The sequence below is a fragment of the Mus musculus genome, chromosome 16 (genome assembly GCF_000001635.26).
Source record: "Mus musculus strain C57BL/6J chromosome 16, GRCm38.p6 C57BL/6J".
Classification (NCBI taxonomy): domain Eukaryota; kingdom Metazoa; phylum Chordata; class Mammalia; order Rodentia; family Muridae; genus Mus; species Mus musculus.
The window spans coordinates 76,453,123-76,471,936 of NC_000082.6; the positions used below are offsets into that span (position 1 = coordinate 76,453,123).

Consider the following 18,814-nt stretch of genomic DNA (forward strand, 5'->3'; position numbering starts at 1 on the left):
AATTCATAGGACCCAGAAAACAAAGCATATTTACTGATCAATATCGAACATAATTTAGCAATCGGATAGTGGTTCAATTGGGACTGGTTTAGGGGTTGAACCTGGAATTTTCATGAAGACTAATACTTATTTTATAGGTAGCTGTGAACAGGTTCCCCTCTCTAGCATCCTGCCACTTTCTTTAAATAACTAAACTTTCAGACACACTGAGTATCAGTTACTGGACATCTAAGGACAGTGTGTTTATTTGGGAAGGAGAATGCTCGAATGTGTCCTTAAATTGCTTTGACTTCCAATTGCGAAGAAACCCGTCTTGGCTCTTCGATCTTGGAAAGTGATGGACAGGACCAGAACTCTGATGTCACTGAAAGACTGGATGCAAAGAAAGAAGTCAGGGGAGGAGGGAGAGAGGGGGATGGGCAAGAGAATTAGCAAGAGGAACAAAACCAGAGGAGCTGACTTGGTGGGGAGAGGTGGGGTGGCAGAAGGCATTTCCTTATGTGACATTTAATGACAATCTTGTCTGAGTGCACACATAGGCACCGCTCTGCCTCTACAAGGGCCAGTCTTGAAGGGAAGCCCTTCCCATGGAAGGGCAAGCTCATGTACGGAAGGGGTTCAGCTAGGCAGACATAGGCACAGATGCCCACCCCCCACGGCAGTACTAAGGAGCGGAGAGGGATCGGTTTTTAAAGCGCCATTAACAAAGAGCTTCACTCAAGAAGAATCTGTTAATAAGTAATGAAAGAAAGTGGCTGTTATGGAGATTAAATGCCCCTGTGTCTAGGTACAAAGTTCAGACTGCAAAGTGCAGCTGTCACCCTGACTCTAACCCCTCAGCAGCCTTAGAACCTCTGGTTCAAAGTCTGTCTTGCTGCCTTCCTGTTACTAGGCTGCCCGGTGCAAGGTCCAGCCAGGGGTCAGAGTTCAGCGTCTGTGGCTCGGCTGGCTGCCTTCTTTGTCTAGCTCAGGCCAGCTTTTCCAGAAGCCACAGACTGCTGATTTAAGACGATTATTACAAGCCACGGACAGATTATTTCCCCTGGATTTTCATGTTTGTTCTTTAGAAGGAGGCTTAAATGGTCTCTAACGGTGGTCTCTCGAGGATAGAAGGGCACGTGAAAGGATAAGAAAAAACCCGTTTCTGAGGAAGAACTATGCTCCAAGAAGATGTATAAATTGGAGATCCTTTGAAGTTAAAGACTTGCCTGAATAATTTCAAAAGTGGCTCAAGTAGTTCACTCTTTAGCCACGTGTGGTCCCATAAATGCTAGATTAGTTCTTTAAAATTGAACTAAGATATAAACTTACAACAGAGACTGATAAAACATGCACAAATGCAAACCAGACAAAAATCCCAATGTGGAAAATGGAAAGTGGGCAGGAAGTTCCCTCACCCCCAACCAAGAAGCTACTTGCAACTGTTAACTGCCTGGAGAGAGAAGCCGAGTTTCTTTCAGTGCAATGATCCTGGGTATATCAACCACTCTCCAGGCCAGGGCTTAGTAGAATGTGAAGCTGGGTGGACATGATGAGAGAGATGAGGGAAGAGATGGGAAGCCTTGGAAGAAAGAAAAGAATATCGAAATGTAGTATCTGAAAACTGCAAAAGTAAACACATTTAAAATCTGACCAGTTAATGAAACTAAGCTAACTTTTCCATATATGACCGTAGCTGAATATTCATTTTAGAGTTGTCTTCCATCTCCTTGTTTATGGCCATTCTCAGAAGAATGAGAGGGAGAAAACCCTGACCAATACTTTCCATGCTTTGCCCTGATCCTTGGAAGAGTTTCAGAGAGTTGGTGAAACATTAATCACTAGTCCCATTTTGCAGGTGAGGAGACAGAGAGCTGAGCCACCAGCCAGGGAGCGGGGTTTTTTACGGGGAGACCACCCTAACGACTTCTTTATCCATCCTCTCCCTCGTTCCTCCTTAACTCATTGCTGCCTTTGATGTCTTGACACCAATCTTTTTTAAATTGATGCAGTTCTTCTTCTCGGTCCCATTTTATGGCAGTGGGCTGAGTTAAAATAAAACACGGGAGGCAGGCGACTCGGGAAATGTGACTGGGGAGAGCATGTCAGGTAAGAGTTCAGAGAAGCAGCGGCGGCGTGACTCCACACTGGCCTCTCGCCAGGCCCTTGTGATTCATGCTCCATCTCCCGGCCACAGGTGCTGGGAGGGCAGGATTTTAGCTCAGCTGCCCAGTGGGTCGGATAGGGCGCTGCTCTTTTCAGTGATAGCCTGGATTAATATTTTACCTCAAAAAGGAGTCGGACCCATAAGTTGGTCCATCAGTCCCCCACAGGCCTAGAATCTAAAATTCTATTTGCTTTCCATCTAGGAGAAGATTTCTTTTGGTTCATATTTTTGTTTTTATTAGGGTATGGTTTGAAAACCATCTATTGGTTTCATTCCTATGGCAGGTATATATGTGTGTATTTATAAACGAAAAACACATGTTTCAGTTACTTAGTGAGTCTTTAATTTATGATGGTCACACATGTGTAAATATATATGTCAGTACGCCATCAAGAAGGCACGTGTACAAATTCACCCACAGCTCAGTCTTTGATCCCATAATGCTTGGGCTATGGTAGAAAGACAAGAAGAAATGCGTATAGGTAGTGATAGCAGAGTCACATGTAATGTGAAAATGGGTAGGAAAGAGCAAGAGTAAATGACTGACTGAGTGTCAGAGATCTACGTGAAAGCCTTTAATCCCCACAACCCTATTGGGAGGAGTCACTGCTATCTCTATTTTACAGATAACCACACTCACACTCAGGGTGGTTAAGACACTTGTCTGAAGGCACACAGCCTGTAAAGAAAACAAGGGCATGAACTTAGTATCCATCTGAAATCCACACAGAGGTTGGGATACTATGGCCAGGAGAGGAAAGAAACATATGCTTAGAAAGGCAAGCAACAGGATTTTTTTCTTTAGTCTTAATGGAGAGAAGGAAGAGAGTCTCCAGGAGAGGACTGACACTTCATACCCGAGCCATGGTGGCAGGAAACCGAAGCCAGAGACTGTCCACAGCTGATAAGCATTGTGAGAAGCAGTGGAGAGCTTCAAGGGGTTCGAACTACAAGTCCTTTATCCCCGGGGTGATGGAGAGGAAGGCCTGAGCAAATTGAACAAGATGTATGCTTAGCATTACAGTGCACTGACCTTTTTCTCTGAATTGTGTACACAAGAGCGTGCATTTTCTCATGTCTGAAATACGTGCTGGAGTGTGATGGTAGCCCTTACCTGTACTTTGGAAAAGGGGGAGCCCTAATCTAGACATTTGACTGCAACTCCCTCCCTCCCTCCCTCCCTCCCTCCCTCCCTCCCTCCCTCCCTTCCTCCCTCCCTCTCTTTCCCCCTTTCTCTCTCCCTCCTTTCTTTCTTTCTTTCTTTCTTTCTTTCTTTCTTTCTTTCTTTCTTTCTTTCTTTCTTCCTTCCTTCCTTCCTTCCTTCCTTCTTTCTTCTTTCTTTCTTTCTTTCTTTCTTTCTTTCTTTCTTTCTTCTTCCTTCCTTCCTTCCTTTCTTCTTTCTTTCTTTCTTTCTTTCTTTCTTTCTTTCTTTCTTTCTTCCCCCCTCTCCTTCTTTCTTTTCCAGATGTTGATCTTTTCTTCATGGTGTCCAGTTTTATAACTGAGAGACCCCTGTGTCTGCTCCTGGAAATCTGCTTTTTCCTTATATCCCTTCCCTCAGACATACTACTGTATGCCTCTCCTCCCATGATAGAAATGCTCATGTTATCTCTAATAACTTCTTCACTCACATGCTGTAAACCCAAAACATCATCAGCCGTCTGAAGTTTGACTCCACATCCATATTGTCTCTTCAATTCTCTTTCCCATAGAGACTGCTGAAATATTTCTGTCATAGCCTAAAATCGGAGCCTATGTATAAAGATGACTCTTCATCTCCCACTGGAGCTGGTATCTCTAGTATCTCTTGCTGTGACAAAATCATGGCTAATCAGATCCCTACTCTCCAATGTTATCTATTCCTCAGGTTACTACTAGCAATGATTTGTAATATGCAGAGCAAATGCAGAAAAATCCGTAAATGCACTTCTTACCCTAAAAATGTTAATATTTTCCATATATGTATAAGAGTTTACAAATAAGCGACTTTAGGTTATTACTGACCAACTAACATTGTGAGTGTGTGTGTGTGAGAGAGAGAGAGAGAGAGAGAGAGAAAGAGAGAGAGAATGTGTTTGAGAAAGAGCACAATATGTGTGAGTAGAGGTGTACTACTGCTAACATGTAGGTGTACATGTTATTGTGTGTATGCTGAGGTCATAGTATAATGTTGAACATCACTTCCTACCATCTACTGTGAGTTTTTGTGGCTCTAAGTCTGGTCATGGGTTTTTCAGCCAAGTGCCTTTATCTAATGAATCATCTTACCAGTCGCTGACATATCTTTTTATTTGACTCACATATGAAAGTATCTTGGCCTACATTCGAATTAGTTATTAGGCTTTGAAATTTGTTTTGGGAAAAGTCAGAATCAGGCAACAATGGGCCAGAGTCCCATGGGGCAGCCATCACAGCTACCCGCTAGGGGCGACCTTCCTTTTCAGTTTGCAGTATTCACAGGCACAGGCATAGGTCATACTGAGAATATGCACTCTTGTTATGATAAGCATGACACTCTATGTCTGCAATCAGTCTCTCATAAATACAGAGCATGGGGCAAATCTTGAGACAAACCATAACATCAGTTAAAAGGCTTTCTGCAAAAAAACTGACCAGTGCTCTTTAAAACTGAGCATGTCATCAAAAAAAGAAGTAATAGCTGACCCCCTATCAAAGCTGGATGAAGACAAGAAGTGTAACACAAAACACAAAACAGTAAAGGCACATGAGGTGAAGCCTAACAGGCACTAAGCAATGGCTTTGGTAATAATGAGCCACAGCCGTTATGTTAATTGCGACAGAATGGAGCACATCAGTGTAAGATGTTAAGATAAACTGGACCCATGGAATCCACCTATACTACACCCACAATGGTCTTACAAGTCCAGCCCTATTCTCAACGTAAGTGATTTTTAAAGAACGGAGTGAACACACGACAGAACTAGCATGTAGGGGATGTATTTGTTGACAGCAGTCTTTTCCTGTTCTTCAATTTCCCCTATATTGATGTATTTTAGTGCTTTGGGAATAATGCATAAAGCCATGCATTTATATAGATGGATGAGTACCCTTTACTAAATAGATAACTTTTCTCACATATGTATAACTAGATTCCCATGCATACATGAGAGATACTGTTATAGGTGAGATCACTAGGTCGTTTATAAAATGTGCTTGGGGCATTACTGAAGAACCAAAAATTCAAACCAACCTGACCTATTGTCAACATATAACTAGGAGGGGAAAACAAACAAACAAACAAGCAATGGAAACCGCTGATTTTGGAGTTGTTAACATCACTTTCCTAGGGCTCTCTCTGCATTCATTAACAAATTCAAAGGTTTCCTCCTCCCACACTCTAAAAACCACTGGGCTGCTAAAGGAACACAGCTGCAATTAATCTGTGTAGGAAAAAGGCTGTGCCTGTGATTCTTCCAAACGCTCTGATTTACATGTTACTTTTCCTTTATTAATTTCATTTTGCTAATTATTCCCCACAGTCACCTTCTGGGGTACATTGTTCTTTTCCCAGTTTTTCAAGGTGAAGAAAATTTTGGCTTGAAAGAGGCTCACTGACTTTCCAGAGGTTACCCAGGGATTCATTAATAGAATAAAAATTAGGCTCCAGTTAATGTCACTAAGTATCACTATCCTCATCTCCCTGCCAGCCTCAATCCAAAGGAGCTCTAAATAAGGAGATAACGTAATTAAATACCTTTAGGGGGAAACACAAATGAATCAAATCTGCAGAAAAGACAGAGATAAATTCATCAGACACAGTAAGATAGTCCAGGAATGCAGGGTGTTCAGAAGACAGCAAATTCGATTGCTGCTTGTAAGAAATGAGATATGGAAGCCAGGGAGCTCAGGGATGTTCTAGTCTGTTCTCTGAGAGAGATAGGGTGCCCTGACAAGAGCATGGGGATGTGAATGGTCCAACACGAGTCCATGACTATTCTGGGTGTTCCTTTAGCTGTGAATATGAATGCTTCAATGTGCATTGTGGGTAGAGACTGTAAAATAGTGCCTGGTAATACTGGAGCTTTTGTATGCCAAGCTCTACAGGCAAAGTTAAGACTTAGCAAGCTGAACAGACTGGGTCAATGCCTGTGTCGTTTGGTCAAGGCCAAGCTTGTGTCTGCGTGGAAGTAGACAACCCTATCTTTCTATGAAACAAGAATAGGCTTAGATTTTTCAAAACTTATTTTAATAAATCTGCTTTAATAAGGGTTTTCAAATGCTTTGATCCCTTTCCCCTTTCTAGCCCACTATCCAAAGGTAGGGGAGAAAAGATGGTAAATAGGACAAGGAGATGTAGACCTGTTTAGAAGTAGTTCTTGGGGGCAGTTTCAATCTCTAATGTCAGGATATCAGCACTCCAGTTCAGTAGTGTCAGGTTCCCAAACATGAATCAGCAGCAGTGGCATGATCCAGCAGAAACATCCAGGCCTCTGCCAAATCATCATGAGTCAGTGGGAGGGACCAGAACCAGCTGGAATGCCAGGAGTTCTGTGCTCTGACTCTCTCAACAAAGTGAAGATCAGTGAAGATTCGAGACCAAACAAAGATTGCACAGCAACCTGTGCAATTGCTCTGTCAGTATCCCTTGAGTTTGACTTATACTCTCTCCAAAGATCACAAGTCCTCTCATAGATCTGCCTCAGCAAACCTTCACGTGACTCTACTTCAGCAAAATTTTATGTGAGTCTACATCACAGGACACAACCAGAAATTTCCACTTCCAACAAGTGATTTATGTTCTTCACCACATTATTCCCCAAATCTACCATGATCCTTTGGTACTGGTACCTTTTTTCTTGGTAGTGTTAGCACAAAAGTAGGAAAACCTTGAATATAGAGAAATTTACTACAAATGGGTTGACTTCCAAAGGCAGGTAAAATATCTGGATGTCATTGGAGAGTAAGACCACTGGATTTCTCCTTTATGGTGTCTTCCCTTTTATGTTCATGTGCTGACTGTATTCACATCACAGAATTCATAGTAGTACCTGCACCAAGGAGATTACATTTCAATTATGTTCAGGTAACCAAGGACTCATCAGCCCTTTCTAATCAACATATCATCCATCTAATGGATGATGAATAGCTATATCCATCTTAAAGCAAGTAGAACTGAGTGATGTGTAGAGGAGAAGGAACTATTGCTATTGGAATTTGAGAAAGATCTAGCTCCCTTGTGATAACTGGTCAAGAGAATGGATTCTATAGTTGGAGGCAGTGGTTGTGAAGTAGAGATAAGGAAAGTTTCTATTGTGCAAGCCAAAAGAATGTATAAATAGACTAACTTTGCTCATGTCATCAGCCTTAGTACTGATAAACAAGGTCGGAAAGAGCTGTGCTTGATTCTTCCCATCTTTCCCTGTCAAGATGATCTACTCTACAAACACCAATGGTGACTGAGAAAAATGACTTTCTATTCTGCCCAAAGTCTTTGTCAATTGAATTAATGTAAGTGGTCAAATCCATGTTTTCTTTTGTTTATAGAACTGGTAGTATAACACTTGATATATAGAAAGAATAATTAAATTAATTAAAGCAATTTTTCATTCTTTATTAGAGGAACAACTCCATCCCTGCTTTGCATCTGGAAGCCAAGACCTCATAATGTTCACTGCCTACAGAAAGGCACCAGATCTATCAACCGTATGGAGAAATGTCTTCAGTGCTGTGTTCAGTATTCAGTTCCTGCCACCTGTCCCCTCTTTTTAAATTTTAGTTCATATTTGACACAAAAATAGATACGTCCTCCCTTCCTGTCAGCATTTACGATCACAGTGAGTGCAAGAGCACACTGTCTGACTAGAAGCTGAAGCCTCCATGCACAGCCATTTTATTAATGGGCAATGATAGGTATAGATGTTTGGTCAAGGAATAAGAAGAATGAACAGCTTTACCACAAAGACTTTCACTGGCTTATCAGATTGGGGTTGCCAAACTTCAGTATTACAGTGGAGCATCACTTGTTTTCTGAGTGAGTGAGGTACCATTAAAGGGTCTGTACCCCTGCTCTTACACACACACACACACACACACACACACACACACACACACACACACACTTTAAATAAGTTGGGCATTTGGGGTGTAGGATTCTTCTTTGGAACTATCTCTTTAAGTTGAAGTATCGGATCTAACCTTTTCATATGCCTTTAGCTAGTGACAGCCAAAGGGGCTGTGCTTTCTATTTACAAAGTGACACTGGGCAGCATTTTCTCTAACTGAAACCAGTTATTTCTTAACAAAGGAAAAAAGTAAAGAATGCATCTTAAAATATGTACTTGTGATGACTAGCATTACCCTTCTTATTTGGTATAGACATCCGTCAATCAAAGCCTACTGATGATCTGAATCTATGGATAATCAATCAGGAGCCCTCTGGATGCACCTGCTCTTTAGGAATAACTCTGTGTTAGGAGGTTGCGCCAGAAAAGTGGGTGGGGTCCAGTTGCTAGACTTTCTTTTTCATTTCTGTTTTGTTTCCCAGGCAAAGTTGACACAGCAGAGCAAGACTCCATTGACATCAGAGAACGGGAAGAACCCATGTTCCAGCCTTGATCCTATTGCCTTTATAAGATACACAGAGAGACCCACTGTTCCCTTGCAATAGGAACAGGTAGAAGAAGGCCATGGATGGCTTTCCTCGGGCAGAATGAACCTTGCAGTTCTATGTAATTGGGCAGGGATGGGTGGAACTTCAAGTCAGTGCTGCTGTTTAAACTGCAGAGCTGGCACACAAATGATCCATAACACACTCCGGCATAGGAAATCATCTCCACACTTCTAATATACCATGAAACCCAATTTACATACAGCATAGCACAGTAGATGAAAAGCCAAGAACAGACTCCTGTTTCCAAAGGCATCAAGCATGCTGCTTCACCTCCTCGAAGCACTCCTAACTTCTATAAATCCCTTGCTAGAAATGCTATTAAATCACCATGGCCTTCCAGCTACTCAGTTCTTAATTCCTTGCCTCTTGTGACGCACCCAGTATGGAAACACATCTCTCTCCGTTCTATCCCCCCCACTTTTCTCCCTTTCCTTTTTATCTGACAGCCCTTTTTACTGGAAAGGAATCCCACAGACGACAGCAAACATAATTTTTAGCTTTTTGATTAGCTATATAATATACTTGGATTGTAAACATTCATTTAGTTAGTTACCTTGGCTGATGATGGTTGTGACTGGGCCATAGAAGACGGGGCAGACAAAAGGAACACTCTCTGAATCTAGATCTTGCCTTGCAAGAGGAACAGAGAGAAAGTAACTCAGGACGGATAAGAATATAGCCACGTTGTGTGGATCACTCCTATATAATAATGCTGATATCTGTTGTCGGCTAAGACAGTAGACTTACTAATTACAATCTGCTATCACAGCATAAGCAGAGTCCTGAAATTGGCTTTTACCACCTCAGAATATACCATTTCTTTGAATTAGGCCACTAAACACTGAAATATTACTTAATCATGTCTCCCGGAAAAATGAGAATGTTTTGTGTTACATTAGAATTAAAATCAACGTGTTCAACTGTCACTGCCAGTCGTTTGGCCTAAGATTAAACAGATCTAATGTCTGCTGAAATCTTCCTTTTCACCAGGGTCCCTCCATTGTGGTTTCTCAGTGCTGGCACATGCCAGATTTTGAGCCAGAACTTTCTTTGTGAGGAGAATTGCCTTCTGTACTTCAGGGCATTTAGTCTCTGCCCACTGGAAATGTACAGCAGTAGTTGAGCTGAAACTCTAAAATGTATCATTACGCGTTGCCAAATACCCCTGGGACAAGGAGCAAAGTTGCTCCCAATTGAGAGAGATAGCTCTGGACCCAATCCTTTTTCTTCCTTCCTTTCATGTTCGAGTCCCACCCGTCCACCAGCAATATATGCACGTTTCCACACTATCATATACACCCATCACGTCTTCCTTCTTCTATGACCTTGACTCTTAGTGACATGAAAGTGCTGTGAGAATGCCCGTGTAAACCAAAGCAAATCTGAATCTTAAAACAGCAGGTAACAATTCGAAGCAAGGGGGAAATTTGAAGCTATGTAGGAAAAAAGAAAAAGCTAGAAAATGTATCTGGGTCTCTGTAGGAAGGATCAAGTTGGGTTTGACTGCCTATGGCATTTGGGTGACTCCCTGGGACCTATACAAAAGGGGTTAGTATGAAATTCCCCCAGAAAAAATGTTTCCTCTTCTAGTTGATGTCTTCTATTGATTTTCTGTATAAATTATTCACCATAAATTTTCCATAACTTAAAATTTTTTTTCTAAGTCTCATTCCCCTTGACCTACTTACTTACTCTTGGCAAGTGTCAACCTTTCTGATTTTAAACTATGAAAAGTGATGGGTAAGGGGCTGGAGAAATGGCTCTGCAGTTAATTAATTTTTACCTTTTTGATGAGATGCATAATACACTTGGATTTTTAAATATTCTAATTGAGTTAGTTACCTTTACTAATGGTACCTCTTGGCACAGGATTAGAATTCAGTTCCAAGCACCTATGTCAGGCAGGTTAGCACCCCTGTGACTCCAGCTGCAGGGGATCCTGTGTCCTGCTCTGGATTCCATAGGCACCATCTACACATGCGTGTTGAAAGGTGAACTCACACCACAGGTGCGCGCACGCGCGTGCGCGCACACACACACACACACACACACACACACACACATACACACACACACACACAAAATAAATAAATAAACAAATAAAATAAAACTAAATAATTATTCTTTAAATAGGAAATTCATAAGAATTTCTAAATAATCCTAATGTATTTCCCTTTAACTCTCTCCCAATGAACCCTTCAAAATATTTCTTCTTACATCCTCACGTATCTTTGCTACTTCTTTATTTTCTTATTCCCTTTCATGCATTGTGATTACCTTTGCATTTCTTTTCACTTTCTTTTTGTTAGCAATTTGTAGTGCAACAGTCCTGCCTTCCACAAGTAACCCCTTGAACTCTGCGCAGCAGAGTGTCTCCTGTGTCTCAGCATCTCATTTTCTTTGCATTTTCAACACTCTGCTGTCTATTGGCAGCTTCTACTTGACTTCAAGACATCACTTCCCACTTCACCGTCTCAGAATCTCTCTCTCTCTCTCTCTCTCTCTCTCTTCGTCTCCCCCTGCCCTCTCCATCTTTGTCCTCTCTATCTCTCTTCTCTCTTCTCTCCCCTTTCCCTTTCTCTGTCCTCTCTATATCTCTTCTCTCTTCTCTCCCCTTTCCCCTTTCTTCTCCTTTCCTCTTGTCTTTCCCAACACATTCAAAGCAGTAACCTCCCTCTCTAGGGTTCGCTTCCAGAATTCCCCACAGGCCCTTTGTCTTCTTTATAAATCTTTCAGAACCACGTTCCTTCTCTAATATTGACAATTCTGTCTAGAATGGCCTGGATCTGGAGGTTTGACTGTTGAGAACAGGATACCATTCTGCCTGGGGTTTTCAGCCTTCCCGGGTTTCCAGGCTCCTGCCTTCCCCTAACTCTCTGCAGCTCCTTCCTGTCTCTCATCTCCATGACAGTGAAGTCAAAGCTTCACACATCTGCTCTCTCATCTCACCTATGACTCCTCAACAGCATTTCCGGTCAGCGGTCAGCGTTGTGAAGACTTGGTGACTCCCTTTGGACTTAAAAGTGTCACCCTTTTTCCCCTTGGAAACTCCTGAGAGGACCTATTTTGTTGTAAGACACCCTCTCCAGTCACGTTGTCAGGAGTAGTTTGTGTATGACAATCAAGAAAGACTAGTCATAGCTACAGTAGGAGGTAAGCAGAGAGGCCAGCTAAGAAAGGCAGCATGAGTTCATCTCTGCACAGGTGACTAATTTTTGTTGTTGATAATGGTACTAAATGTAGCTTTGTGGATAACTTTCTTTTTAAAAGAAACTCCATCTTTGTATGTATATGTGATTAATGTGTGTACTTGTATATATGCATGTCTGCACAGGTATGGATTTATATGTATTTGAAGGTGCATGTTCACATATGAACATGTGGAAGCCTGAACTTACTGTCAGGCACCTCCTTCAATTGCTCTCCACCTTATTGAGGCACCATGGCTGAGCCTAGAACTCATCAATTTCTGCTAGTCCAACTAGCCAGCTTGCTGTTGGAATGCTCTGTCCCTGTCTCATGAATTCTGAGATTACAGGCAGCTGGTTATGGTTGCTTGACCTTTGCAAGAGTTCTGGAGATCTGAACTATGCATAGAGTCTCTCTCTCAGTCCCAGGATACCTTTCTAAAGAAACTTTCTTCCAGGGTCCCTGTCCCAGTGTGATATGGTAGTAATTATACAATGTTTTTACCTTGCTAGTTAATCTGCCCTTATATCCAAACTGCAGGAAAGTCTAACCCAATGTTTCAGTAATTACAGGTAGACACAGCACTATTTTGAAGCTCATGGAGTTTGGAATACCTGCCCTACAGAGTAAAGTTAAATATTATGTATACTTTCTAAGGGCATCTTACAAGTAAGTAGTAATTGTAGGGCCTTTAAAAAAAGATATTTGGCAATCCCATTGCAAGTCCAAGAATATCCTAAAACAATTCTAGATAGGAAAAAAAAACAGTAAAAACCAGAAAGCAGAAAAAAAAAAAGCAGCAGTTACTTCTAGAAACCGAAATACCAATGGAAAGAAGTCATATCTGCACACCCAACTATATAGAACTGCTTCATCACAAACACATGGAATGTAGACATCAGAGCAACGGAAGAGCCAACCTGAAGAGATCACTGCCTGGTATTTGTTTCTATTTCTTAGGTGACCAAAGATAGTAAAAGTCGGTTTCCTACTTGACCTCGCAGTGTTACGTAAACAGCTCATGATTAAAACAGCTTTGAAGCTCTCCATCTCTTCCAGTCGTAGGAAAAGTCATCAAAAGAGTGACAAAGGACAAAACAAGGTGCCTATACTCCTAGTTTCCAGCCTTTGGTGGAAATGGCATGCTAGAAAGGCTCTATAAGAATCTTGAATGTGTTTGCGTGATGTATGAAAACACACTGTATATACTTGCAGTGCGTGTCAACCAGACATCAAAACCCTGCAGGAAAGGCAGTGAGATGGCTTAACAGGTAAAGGATTTGCTGTGCAGCCTGGCTGCCTGAGGTTCATTTCTGGAACTTGTATACATGTAAAAGATAGAACTGACTTTACAAAGTTTATTTCTGGTCTCCACATATTCTCCCTCACACATATTGTGCACATATAGTAGTAATTAAAACTGGAAAATACATTTGGAGAAATAGATAACTCGGTTTTCAGGGATCTGACAACTTCTATAGTTGATCTCTGTTCAACACTATATTTTCTTTGTGTGTGATTCTAACACACACTAATTCTATCGGGAAAGAGAGTTTCTCTCTTTTCTTCTTCTTTCTTTCTTTCTTTCTTTCTTTCTTTCTTTCTTTCTTCCTTCCTTCCTTCCTTCCTTCCTTCCTTTCTTTCTTTCTTTCTTTCTTTCTTTCTTTCTTTCTTTCTTTCTTTCTTTCTTTCTTTCTTTCCTTCTTTCTTTCTTTTTTTAAAGCTGGCCAGAAGGAGTAAGGCTCAGTTTTTGAGAATGGTGTGGCTTCTGCAACCACTTCATTTTCGGTTGGGAGAATTATGGCAAGAATAGGCACAGAGGTCAGGCCTGGAGAGAATTGGAGAAGCTCAAGGCATATTATGCATAGCTGCTCATCCCTTGATGTAATATCCCACTGTAGTAGTAGTAGTGTGGAAATCATGGAGAACCCAGTGGGGATAAGATACTACTACCACATCATGGCACCCTTTCCTATATTGCTGTGATTTTCAATTGGTGCTTGGGTGTAGAGATGCAGGGTGGATAAGAGCTCATGTCAACGGCTCCCTAGGTAGATGCCTCATATCAAGCATTTTATAGAGCAACAGGTCTGCCTTGATAGTAGATAAAAAGAGAAGATGTGATGGGAATGTATTGAGCTATTTGCCATGATGCTTCACAGAAGTTGACAGATTGAAAGAGAATGAATGAAGGAGCCCAAAGTGGAGATTAAGGAAGGGTCCTCACCAAGCATCGAGCTGGTTGGCATCAGACTTGACATGTAGAGAAATGATGATTTAGTGTAACCGATCTAACGAGAGATAAGGAGATTTATTTATTTTTAGCTTAAAGTGTTGCATGAGAAACCAGCCTTCTGTTGAGACCAGAGTAGAGACACCCTCTTCAGTATACAGCAAAGTAGACTCACCATAGAATGGGAATTGCAGAAGCTGTTCTGGAGAGACAGAGGGATGGAGAGGCAGAGCAAAGTTTGGGCCTGAGAGTAGGGGAGAGGGTAGATGGTCAAAGGACTTGAATGTTGAATAGAACCCGAGAATAAACATGGGCAAGAGGTCTGGTAAGATTACTGCTTGTCGGTTTCCAACTGGAGCAGAGATGCAATGCAGTTTCTGCACCAGGGTTGGCTCAGGCCCTGAGAGGTGTTGCCAGAGGCTTCATGATATTATGAATTGTGATTTTTCTCAGTGTTCCAAACAGAATCTTGATGGGAAGGGTTTGAAGATGCCCCTGAAGAGATGCTCAATACATCTTCTGATAAAGAGTGAGGTCTCCCAGGGATGGGTAGGGTCCAATTCTCTCAGAAGCCTTGCTGTGTTCTGATTCAGTAGACTTTTGAAGGAAGCCTGCCAGAGAAGAAGCAAACCTATTTTCCCAGCCTCTTTTGGAAACTGGCTTCCTAACTGCTACACCCTGTTATCTAGGCCCTTCCTTCTAAACAGCCTCTAACAATATAGTCACCCCTTAACAACCTTGACATTCAGCTAAAACACAGCCTATTCGGTTGAATGATGACTGACTGCCACATTAACTAAATTCAAAGGATACAATGTTCTTTATACAAGAGAATGTTCTGCCCTGGAAATCTTAGTGTGTGGGATTTGGGCTGATGGTGTGTGTGTGTGTGTGTGTGTGTGTGTGTGTGTGTGTGAGAGAGAGAGAGAGAGAGAGAGAGAGAGAGAGAGAGAGAGAGAGAGAGAGAAAGAGACAGAGAGGGATTGACATTCTCCAGCAAAGCTATAGGAAAGGAGCCCGTGACTAGTGTTGATCCAACTCCTGGAAGACAGACACTCTTTAGTCACCAGCCTGAAATCTCTGGATGTTCTGGGTGAAAAATGACTCCTTTGTTCTGAAGGATAATTCAATGTGAAATAAATATACATAGATTTAAAATAATACATTAATTTAAATTTGCCAGGTGGAACTACTTTGATGGAAATGTACCTAAAAGGCGACAAATGATCTGTTTCTGCATCTAATCAGCCAATCAGACACCCCCATGCTGATTACTTAATGAACTAGAATTTTCATGCAAATTTTTTTTGATTATTCACAATTCTACCCTTCCCCCTCCCACTAGTCCGCTTATAATTCTTAACAAATTAGTTAATATTTTCTTCAACCATATAACAGAATTTGTTAATCAAAACTGAATTCTCGGCTAAATGTCTCTGAGCCTTGTGCAAAGCATTCAGTCAGGTAGACGAGGCATTGACAACTAACGGAAGGATTCTTTCCACTCTGAAGAAGCAGATACAGGTAGCTGTATGAAAAAAATAAAGAAACCAAAGGCCTTGGCCATTTCCACAAGTCTCACCGCACAGACCAAAGGGAGAACATGATTATATCCACAGAATGGGCTCCATAGCATTTGGCATGCTGCTGCTTCTTCGTGGTGTGTGAAGGACCCACAGAGCTAATGGACGATGAGCATGGAGATCTGCTCTAGATGCCCACGGGTAAGCAATAAACAGTTACTATTACTGTTAGCACTCTAGGTGGTAAGTAATCCTCTTCTCACAGGAATGGGGCTCGAATTCCAGCGTGTTTTAGTGACTTCTACAAGTAACACCTTAAATCACCACCTTGAGAGTGCTTCCAGGTCACCCTGAAATGAGCTGAACTGTTGGCTTGCTCCTAAATCTATTTCCAAGCTCATAAAGTCAAAGCCATAATCAAAAGACTCACGGATGGGGAGTCTGAAGAGAGCCATTGAACACAATTCTATCAAATCAGATCTTATAGTACATTGGGTTGCTGCTGGGACAAAATGAAATATATCAGTTGCTTGGCCTGATAATCTGAACCTTTGGCAAGTGTCTGGATGCTCTGACAAAAAGGATCTCTCAATGGTCTGTTTGGGGAGGTATTCACCACGTGAAAGAATCTAGATCCACACAATTAAAGCCATTATCGATTGTCAGAGGAGGAGAAAAGTTTCAGTATGCTGTGTGCCATGATAGGCTGCTCCATAGATCTATAGGGAAAGCCTAGAATAGGCAAACATGAAGATAAGATGCATACAAATGGTACCAGCAACTGAAGGAAGGTCCTTGAAATAGGGAGTGATGCTGGTAGATCTGTAATGAGTGGGTTTCCTCATGGGGAGTGGAAGTTACTTTGGTAATAGCTATGGTCTATAGATATACCACTGGCACTAAGGCGTGTCTATCCAATAAATGAATTGCACGCTATGTGAACTACTAACTAGAGTCAAATGAAAAGAAACAAAGAAGAGAGAAGGCACTGTCTTCAGGGGATTGTGGGAATACACAGGATACACTAATAAAAAAAAAATCAGAGTTCCCTGCTTTATCGGGAGTCCATCCTCCCACCCAGAGAATATTAAAGCAATTCTCTTATGGAGATGTGCTAAAGATGCTAAATGAAGCAAAAAGCTCATTCACAATCAATATGGGTCCCTTCCTCATGTCTGGAGTCATGTTTCATCTATGTACAGATTCAGTTCCAGGAACTGAGGTCAATCATGACCGTGACAAAGGATATTTATTGTACTCCAGTTCAGTATTCTAAGAACATCAGCACAATTAGAAGGATCTGTTTTCTGGCTGTGTTGGGTCCTCCCCGGACTTTCTAGATGGAGACCCATATCTAACTCTTATCCTTTTATATCTTGGTATGATTGACCTTTGGTTATGTCATGCTTGCACTTGACACAAAGTCATTCTGGCCATCTGTGGCTATCAGAATGTAGCCTTGTGGAGTCTGGCAGGGTTTCTTTTCTTCCACCATTGGCCCAGCACCCTTAGTGCTCCAGTCCTGATTCATGAGCTTCTAGACTACGGTGATGACTCTTAGTGTGCTGCAAAATAATTTAAGTTCTCATATTTTTTAAAGTGTGGTTTGTCACTCAACTCATCATTTTTTAGAAAATGAAAAATTTATATTTAATGTAAGATTGAATGCCTGATACATGAAAAGTATATTCACAATTCTGGAAATACGAAGCTACAAAGAAATGGTTGATGACTGAAAATCCTAAGTATAGTCATAGGGTAATGGATACAATGCCCTTAGTTCCCTTATAGCCACAATAGCCCTGCATTATGTTCTAATAATGAATTTATTTGTTTTATGTTATTTTTGTATGTATACAATACAAATTTCTTCTCAAGGTATTCCTCAAGTTATACCTTGGATCTACAGGTTTGTTCATCTTAAATATTGCTATTTTATACCCTTTGGCTGTGCCATTTCCCTTCCCCACATTCTTCTCTCTTTCACTTTCTCTAATATATATGAGAGATATAGATGTTATATATAATATTATATATGTGTGTAGAAGCACATACATATGTTCAAACATATATCATTTTACAAATTCCAGTACTTATATGCAATCGTGGAATCTTTTCTGTGTCTGGCTTATTTCACTTGGCATGCTATTGTCTGAGACCTTCCTTGCAAGTTCTAGGGCATTATTATCTTTTCAGCCTTCATAATTTTGTTGTTGATACTAATCAGGATCTTACATCATCTATGGAACTCAAATTCTAACAGAACTTACCATCGCACTGAACACAAAGTATTATGTTTAGTTATTACAAAGCAACGTGGGGTGACATTCCATCTTCAAAAGAACTGTGGCTAGGCTTCCTGAACTTTCCTGCTGGAGATGATTCATCTAGGGTCATCCAGGATCACCAAGCACCGTTTCACAAGACTGAGACAGAAACCAGAGGTCAAGTCAGAGGATGTTATTAAGGCAAGGGGTAACAGATGAATCATAGTTTTCCAAATGATTTCCCAGGAGCATAGTACACAGCCTAGTTCTTAAAAAATGTAAGGATTCCCCAGCCAGGGAGGGGATCACAAGTCACTCTGAACTGCAGTCTTTCTGAATTTACATAGGACACTGAAGATGTTAAGTGCCTAGTTTGTGTCTCTTTTTTTCTTTTGTGTGTCTATGTGTGTGATGTGCATATGAATGTTCACATATATGAGTTCACATGTATGTGTTCGAGTATGTGAGTGAGGTGTGATTTCACTTAGATTGATGTTGGGCACGTCCTTTGATGGCTCTGCCATTTCCCTGAAGCAAATTCTCTCAGTCAGACCAAGAGCTTGCTGATGTGGCTTGTCTTGCTAACCAGCTTGCTCTGGGGAATCCTCTGTCTCCTACCAAGCGTTTATATTGGGTCTAGAGGCCTGATTATCAGTTCCTTCCTTTGTTCCGGAAACATGTTAACCACTGAATCATCTCCCCTGCTGGAGAACAAACATTTTAGTGTCCTGTGATACTATGTCTGAAAAGACATGTACTGACGTTGCAACACCTGGAAAGTCTGGTTACTCAGTCAGTAGCCTCTCAGACAATAGTCTTCTTCAA

General features: G+C 41.4%; 1 long non-coding RNA gene across 1 annotated transcript; it reads right to left on the reverse strand.

Annotated features, from left to right (window-relative positions):
• Positions 1 to 1,502: 1,502 nt before the first annotated feature.
• Positions 1,503 to 18,141, reverse strand: Gm30615. The gene is made up of 3 exons (XR_384973.2): positions 17,993 to 18,141; positions 9,331 to 9,407; positions 1,503 to 1,561 (listed from the first exon to the last, which is right to left on the reverse strand). It is a non-coding gene; the product is annotated as a predicted gene, 30615 (long non-coding RNA).
• Positions 18,142 to 18,814: the final 673 nt, after the last annotated feature.